Source organism: Lygodium microphyllum, chromosome 9 (assembly GCF_053477565.2).
Source record: "Lygodium microphyllum isolate KBCC chromosome 9, Lygodium_microphyllum_v1.1.10, whole genome shotgun sequence".
NCBI classification, from domain to species: domain Eukaryota; kingdom Viridiplantae; phylum Streptophyta; class Polypodiopsida; order Schizaeales; family Lygodiaceae; genus Lygodium; species Lygodium microphyllum.
The window spans coordinates 7,217,268-7,225,262 of NC_141143.1; positions in this window are offsets into that span (position 1 = coordinate 7,217,268).

The following is a 7,995-nucleotide window of genomic DNA, read 5'->3' on the forward strand; positions in this document are numbered from 1 at the left end:
TGTCCCTTGTGCCTTCCCCTACCTTTTTCCTTTTTCCTCCACCCTTTTTCGACTTTCGGATTTTTAATTATTAATTTTTAAATGAGTTTTCGAGCGTATTTTTTGTGTTTTTCGCATATGAACCCCTCCTACTTCCACCGAAACTGCGGTTTAACATGACAATCCTGTGCCACTCCTTCTTAGGATATTTTTCCTTCTTAGTACATGTCATTCCGGCGCACGGTTCGTCCAGTATTAATTTCCGATCCCTTTTTCCACGTGAACGGGTCTTATCTTAGTCAGAACTATGTTTTGATGTGATAGGATTGTCGGGCACATCTTTCTACACATTTTTTCTTTTTCCTGCACCTCGTTCTGAAGCACGGATCTTCCGATATTAATTTTTAATTGCATTTTTTGACCCGTTTTTTGCATGTGAACGCCCTCTAGCTCCCCCGAAACTCAAGTTGCACATTTTCCTTATCTTCCCCCTGCCGTTCTGCCCACTTTTTGTTTTTACGCCCTTTCGTTTTGACGTCCGGATTGGGAGTTATTAATTTTTCTTTATTTTTATGAGTTTTTACGCGCTCCGTCCCGCGCGTGAACGCGCCCGTTTTCGATTTTACGCGTCTTAACGCGCCCCGATCGCATCCGCATGCCTCGTCCCCGTATCCGAGCGCCCATTCAATCCCGTCACGGCAAATTTTTTTACCCTCGCCCCGCGCACGCGCGCGGGATGAGGGGGGGTACGCTTCTTGCATGGGCCCCTGCCCATTAACCCTTCCCCATTCCCCTATGGGCACCCCCCATGGGCCCTGCCCTTTCCTCTGCCCCCTTGCATGGGCCCCTATCCATTGATCCTTACCCTCCCCACCTTCTCTCTCCCCGACCCCTCCCCAATCCTAACTGCCTCCCCTCCCCTCTCTCCCTCTCCCCCTACTCCTGCTACGTGCCACCATCTCCACCCCCCTCCCTACCTCCTTATTCCACTCCATCGTTTCTCCTCCTCCTCTTCTCCTCCTTCTCTCCCTCCTTCCTCCCTTCTCCTTCCCCTCCTTCCTCTCCCTCCTGCCCTCGTCCTCCCTCTTTGTCTCGCAGAGCCGCGCCGCCCATCGCAGAGCGGCCGCCTTACGGGCCTCGTGACCCGTCGATTCTCCCTTCGCCCTGCTCCAGTGTCGCCACCGGTTCTCCCTTCGCCCGCCAGTCGCCGCGCCACGTCGCCCGGTGGCCTTGCGACAGCCACCCGCGACCCTGCTTGTCAGGCACCGCTGTGAGCTGCCGCTGAATGTCAGCCGTCGTTCAACACTCCCGCCTTCCAGCCGTGAAGCCGCCGACTACCGTGAAGCCGCCGCCCGCGCCCCTGCAGTGCCTCCAGCCGTCGCCCCCGGCCTCCACGTCAGCTCCAGCCTCCCGCCTTCCTGCCATTCAAAACCCACCCCCCATTCCTAAACCACCCCCCCACTAGCCCCCCTTCCTACCCATCATAAACCACCCCTTCCCACCCCCCATTAACCCCCCCCACTAAAGCCCCTTCCCACCACACCCATTCACCCCCCCACTAACCCCCCTTCCCACCCATTCCAACCCACCCCCCACTACACCCCCTTCCCACCACCCCCATAACCTACCCCCCTCCACTACTCCCTGTTCCCACCACAACCCCACCCCCTCCCCTAATCCATGTTCCTACCCCCAGCACACACCACCTCCCCCACTCCACTAATCCCCTTTCACACCCCATACCCACACGCACACCCACCACCCCTAAACAGGCCCTCTTTCCCCCACCTTTGCACACACCCACCTCCACCGTACCCCTTCCCACGCCCGTGTTTCCGCGCAGACACCTTACCAGCCGAACCCACCGTCCCCCTTCCTCAGTCGTTGTTCCCTCTACTCAGCAACTACTCTTTTCCGTCCTTCGACACACGCACGGGTGTGTACGCGCGTGTGGGAGCTTGTGGTTGATCGTGCGATTGTTCGTGCGTGGCTGCGGGACTTTGATCGTTGGTTGCTGACATGCAGCTGCCACGCAGCCTATTGCTGGGTATTTTCCCATATTTTTAATTCACACACCCGCAAACCCTTTTACAATTTTTTTTTTAAAAACAACAAACAAAAACATTGAAAAATACAAACAAATCTTTAAAAAACACTTTAAAATTCTAAAAATTTTACAAAAAAATATAAGAAATTTCCTCTTATTTTTGCAACCCATGGCCATATTTTTCTAAACCTGTAAATTTCAAAAAAAAAATGTTTTTGCCCATTTTAAAATTCCAAAATCTTTCAAAATACCCCAATATATGATAAAAATTCATTAAAAATGCTTGCAAATTCCAAATTAATTTCTAAAAATTTCCTACCACTTTCTTTAATGTTTTTATTTATCTTTGGCATATTTTTCTCAGCTGTCATAATCTTTCCTTTCACACCTAAATTCCTTGAGATTTTTAAAAAAAAAAAACAACACCTTTTTCATCCAACACCCCAACTAAACGTCTAGAAAAAATCCAGATATTTTTTGGATTGAGGAGAGCGCATTCTTTGCATTTCCATACACCCACTACCAGGTATTTTCCCTTTTATTTGTTATTTTTTTTAAAGTTACCCCAAAACCCACGGTTAATATAAAAATACAAAATAACTAAGAAAAAAAAACAAAACAAAACAAACAAACAAACACATAATACAAAATGAACCATCAACACCACCATGGCACGCGCATTCGCGCTAAACACACCATATTTTTTTAATAAAAATAAACCCACCGTTCACTTAGCACGCGCTAAGTGCGCTAAAGAGGCACTTTAATATTTTTAATTAAAATGAACCAGCCGTCACAAGAGCATGCGCTGGCAAAAAAGCGCTCCACATCACCTTAATTTGTAATCAATGAACTTGCATTTAGAGACCCAGTCTGGGTATCGAAGTCTGGGTTTCGACTTAAAGCACCGTTTTCACCTAATAATTGGTAATTTAATTTATAAGAAGGAACCATCGTTTTCTTGCTAAGGTTTATCACTTAATAAAACTTCACCCATTCTTAATAATTTATTAAAATAAACCTTTCATTAAATTAATTCCCCCTCACTGCACTTAAATTTCCCTTTTTAACGAACCTGATTTCGTGGGATGGGTATGCGCAATCATTCGAATTATTTCCATGGTCAAACACTGGTTTATCAAAGATGTAGTCTTGATATGTGTCGGATGTGGTGATGTTTTGGTTTAGTGTCTTTGTTACGGTTCAGGGTACGGTGTGTAGTTTTTTTCTTTTATTGCCTGATACGGGGTTCTGGGTGTTTGTCGAATGCATAGAATGAAGCTTTCGGTCGCATATGTCTCACGGTCATGTCGAATTTTTTCTAGGTTGTGGTTTGCTTAGGGTTAGTTGGTCGAGTCACGTTTTATCGTTTTGGTTGTTCTCTTATCCTTGGTTTTTTGTATATTGCTTTGCAGGCATTCTCCTTGATTGTCTATGTTTGTGGTGTGTGTGTAACTATCTGAATGGCGCCTTCTCATGCTCCTCCTCCTATCCAGTACGTCCCATTAGTTAGTAGGGATTACTCTTCCCTACTCACTTTTGAGCCTCTCACGAAAGCGGGACTCGCTGCTTTTGTGGCTACTTTCTTCCATTGCTTCCAGAGGATCCGTCGTTATGTGATGAGTTTCTGGCCTCCTACAGCAAGAAGACAGGACTAGTCCATGGAATTTCTATGACTTTGACCCCTCGAGGCTTAGGGAAGGCTCTGTCTCTTCCCTCCAAAGGTGAACCTTTTATTACCACTCGTCAGCTTTTCTCTAATGAAGAGATTCTGAAGCTGTTGCAAAAGCAAACAAGGGAATTGCTGGATGTTAAGAAGGTGATCAACTCTTCAGGAGTTTCCTTTTTCATGATCACTGATCCCGTATGGAAGATGGTTTGTCAGTTTCTCCAAGACAGGTTTATGCCTGCCAAAACGCCATCCCAGTACTTGTCCAAAGAGCTTTTCACAGCTTCCAGGATGGTGTTGAAAGGAGTGGCTATTGATTGGAGCACTTACCTCCTCACTAAAATGGATCAACATTTCATCAAAGTCACCAGGGGTAATGTTACCAATGTCACATATGGATCATATTTTTCTACCTTCTTGACCTATTTAGGTTTACAGAAGAGTGTGCCTCCACCTCCTCCATCAGATCTAGTACCTCCTCCTTCACCTTCAGATGAGTCCGAACCTATTGACATAGAGGATGATGATTCTCCGCCTCCCCTGGTCATCCAGCGCAAATGCTTGAAGCGGGTAGCGGATAAAGCTCCTTCAGTACTTCCTTCAGTGTCCTTTCCTGCTACCTCTGGCAATGATCTCCCTGGGTATCTCACTTGTAATAACCTGTTCAGAGCACATCGCGAAGGTTCATTGGATATATCAGTTCCCTCACTGAACAGTCTAGTCTCGAGGGATGCAATTCCTTTCCTCTGTAAAGACATTCAGAGTTCCATTGAATTGTCAGTGTGAACAGCCTGTGTGTTCAATAGCTGTACACATCCTTTTATGAAGAACTCATGTAGTCTAAGGACCAGTTGCATAAGGCAACATCTGAGTTAGCTTCTACTAAGGATACCCTAGTAGATTTGTTTAAGCAAATGGAACAACAAACCCAACTGGTTGCCACCCAAAGAGATGAGATCTCTTCTTTGAAGATCCAATTACTAGAGGCTCAATCAGAGGTTACTAGCCTTTCAGAGGAGAAGGAGAGGATGTCCAGAGAAGCACAGGAGTTCCAAGCTCTCTTAGATGACAAACTTTCAGCTTTACAGACTGCTAATGACACCATGGCATCCCAAGCCTCCCAAATCAAGCAGTTGCAAGATCAACTGGCAAAGTCACGCTCTGTTCCTCCAAGCCCTAATGTTCCCTTGATTCCTTCTCTCTCACAGCAGGACTTGGCTGCTCTTCAGAGACAGGCTACCTTGTGCCCTCTATTCCAAGATAAAGTGGAAAGATTGCAGTCCAGAATGGACTTGTTATGGTCTACCTTTGAGCAGTTTCAGAAATATATTCCACCAAACCATTCTTTCTCTGTCCACTATCAATTACAAAAGTTGGTCTTCTACATGAAGCTATCCACGATGGATTTACCTCTTCCAAAGGATGGATGGAGTGGGGCTTGGTCTGCTGAGTTGTTGACAGAGGTAGTAAGGATGGTGTTTGAAGATTCTGTCATGCCAGATACCATGTTGATGTCCTACATGTATCTACGAGGAGACTTGTTAATTCCAGATGAGGTGGATATGGCATGGTATGTGGGGGATGTGGTTCTACAAGCTGTTTTGTATGTCAACCATTTGGAGTTGCACATAGCTGACATGTTCTAGAGTTACTCCTCCAAAGTGGCTGATTGTCATGATAATTCCTGGCATCCTATGATTGATTCTGTGGTCCTGAATCAAAGACAAAACACAGCTCCTACCTATGCCCAGAGTACTAATCAACTGAGGATGGATCTCTTAGTCTATCTTTCAAAATATAATCCGTTTGATTCTACCTTCTTTGATGCCTATCATAGACGATCTCTCTTAGGACCTTCTGTTCCTACCCTCCTATCTTACCAACAAATGGCTCACCGATATGATCTATATCTTTCCCTTTGTCAATCTAATTCCACCACTATTTTACACCTTCTTTTCCAACCTTCATCTTTCCCTCAAATTCCCATTTTTACATACTATTCCTTCATTGAGGATAGGGTATTTTCCCCTTCTCCACCCTGTCCTTCTCCATCCATTCATGTACCCTCCACATTTCCTATTTATCAGTTAACACCCTTCCTTAGTGATTCCCTACAAATTTCTGCCACTCCTTTAAATCATTCTTCCTTTTATGATTTTGCCTATCCTTCACTTCATCCACTTTTCCTTATTCCACTTCCCTCACCTAACACTTCTATATCTCAACCACCTCAGTTGGTTAGTGACTATGATGGGTTTGATACTCAGATTTCCAAAAGAAGGGGATGGAGTTCGAATGATTCCCTTACAGGTCCTCAGATCAATTGGCCAGTAATTCCAAGAGAATGGACAGCTATGCCAGTCAAACTTATCAGAACTATGTTTATTTTGCTCAGCAGTATTCACAATCTGCAGATCCTTCAGTGCGATTAACTGCTCACTTTGCTTGGTACTTTGTGTATTTGCATAGGCACTCTCATAATGATTCCAAGCCTATTCCAAAGTTGTGCATGAATGTCAATGTGAGCATTGATTCCCAACAAATGGATATATTATATTTTCATGTCCTTTGTTTGCCTAGCAGATACCTGGTCCTATTGGAAAGGATGTGCTGTCTTCAGTTTTTTCAAAATCCTCCCAAAACCTTTGCAGATGAATCCTTGTCTATGGATCGTTTTCGACAACATCAATCTTTCAAGAGGGATCATCTTCATTGATACCTTTCCAATGTATGGTGGATGCTTTTTAATGAAAATCTCTCTTTTTGGAGGAGTCATTCACATGGTTGTGTTGTGTGTAATGTTTGTGTTGTGAGTTCATTTATGTAAAACGAACGTGGTGGTTTCCTATTGGATTGGATTTCTGTGCGAGCTACATTTTGGAGAATTGTGGTGATGGGGTCGTGGTTGGAGAGTTGAAGCTGATGCTGATGAAGAAGAAGAAAACTCTTATATCCTTTATAAATTTGTTGTGATTTGTAGTTTGATAAGAAGTGTTAATGTATAAAGTGTTTTCCTTTCTTTGTATTTTTATATCAGAAACAGGTTATAAGTTGGGGTCGTGGTGGATGGATTCTTTTTGAAAAGATATTGCATATTAAAGTTGCGCTTTTTACCTGAACTTGTATTCCCTTTTTCCTGGGTCGTGGAGGACGCTTCCTTATTAAGTGTGGGGATATGTTGAGTGTTGAAATGACTTGTTTTTTGGGCTGATTTTTGTTGTTTTTGAGAGCTGAATGGTTGATTTTATGAGATGATTGATTGGTTTGGAAGTGGTTTGAGAGTGTTTTGGATGATATTGATTGTGTTTTGGAAGTTCATGATGTTTATTAGTGGTTCTGTGATGTTCTGATAGGTTCTGATTGGTTCTGTATACCTTCTGTTTTGTTCTATTTTGTTCTGATTGTCTTCTGTAAGGAGGGATGGAGTATTGATTGATGAAGATTGAGATCTTGTGAAAGCTTATTGAATGGTTTGTGAGAGTTTGGAATGGTTTGAGTATGAGTTATGTGGTTTTGATGACCTTCTGTAACCTTCTATAGGTCTTCTGTAGAGCCTCTGTCTCTGTTCTGTTTTGTTCTATTCTGTTTTGTACTATAGCTGTTATGGTACTGTTCTGTGATTTTTCTGTATGCTTCTGTATGTGTTCTAATGGATGAGAGTGTAGTTTGGGAAAGTTTTCTAGCCTTGGAAAGAGGTGAATACAAGTGCAAAAGAGCTGAAAGAAGTGAAAGAAGTAGCTGCTGAAGACTCAAGTGAAGACTAGAGTGAAGTGACAGTAGTGAGCTATGAAAGGACACTGTAGTGGCTCTGGTGACTCTTCATATCAGACATACCTCTTGGGAGGGGTATCCGCGACCTAAGAAGGATTATTGAGAGTGATTTTGAGATATTATAGTGAGGATATGATGTATTATTTATGGAGAGAGAGAGAGAGAGTCAGAGATAGCCAATTCTACTAAAACAGAGTGATTGTATATGAGAGATTGAGAGAGAAGACTATGAAGATATTGAAGATGAATACTATGAGATGTATTTCCATTCAAAGATGGTGTATTCTTTTGCTTTCTTTGTTATATTGATGGATTTTGTGAAGATATTGAAGAATATGGTTGATTCTATCAAATCCGTGGGAGATCTACATGATGTTGCATGAAGATTTGTTGTGCCTAGTGTTCTTTTCTTCATTGTGATCATATGAAACATAATAAACAAGCTTGTTGATGTTACAAGATAGATTTTCTTGCAAGAGAATTCCCTTTTCCTTGGTGTTCCTCTTGGGGCTCCAAAAGGTTGAGCTAT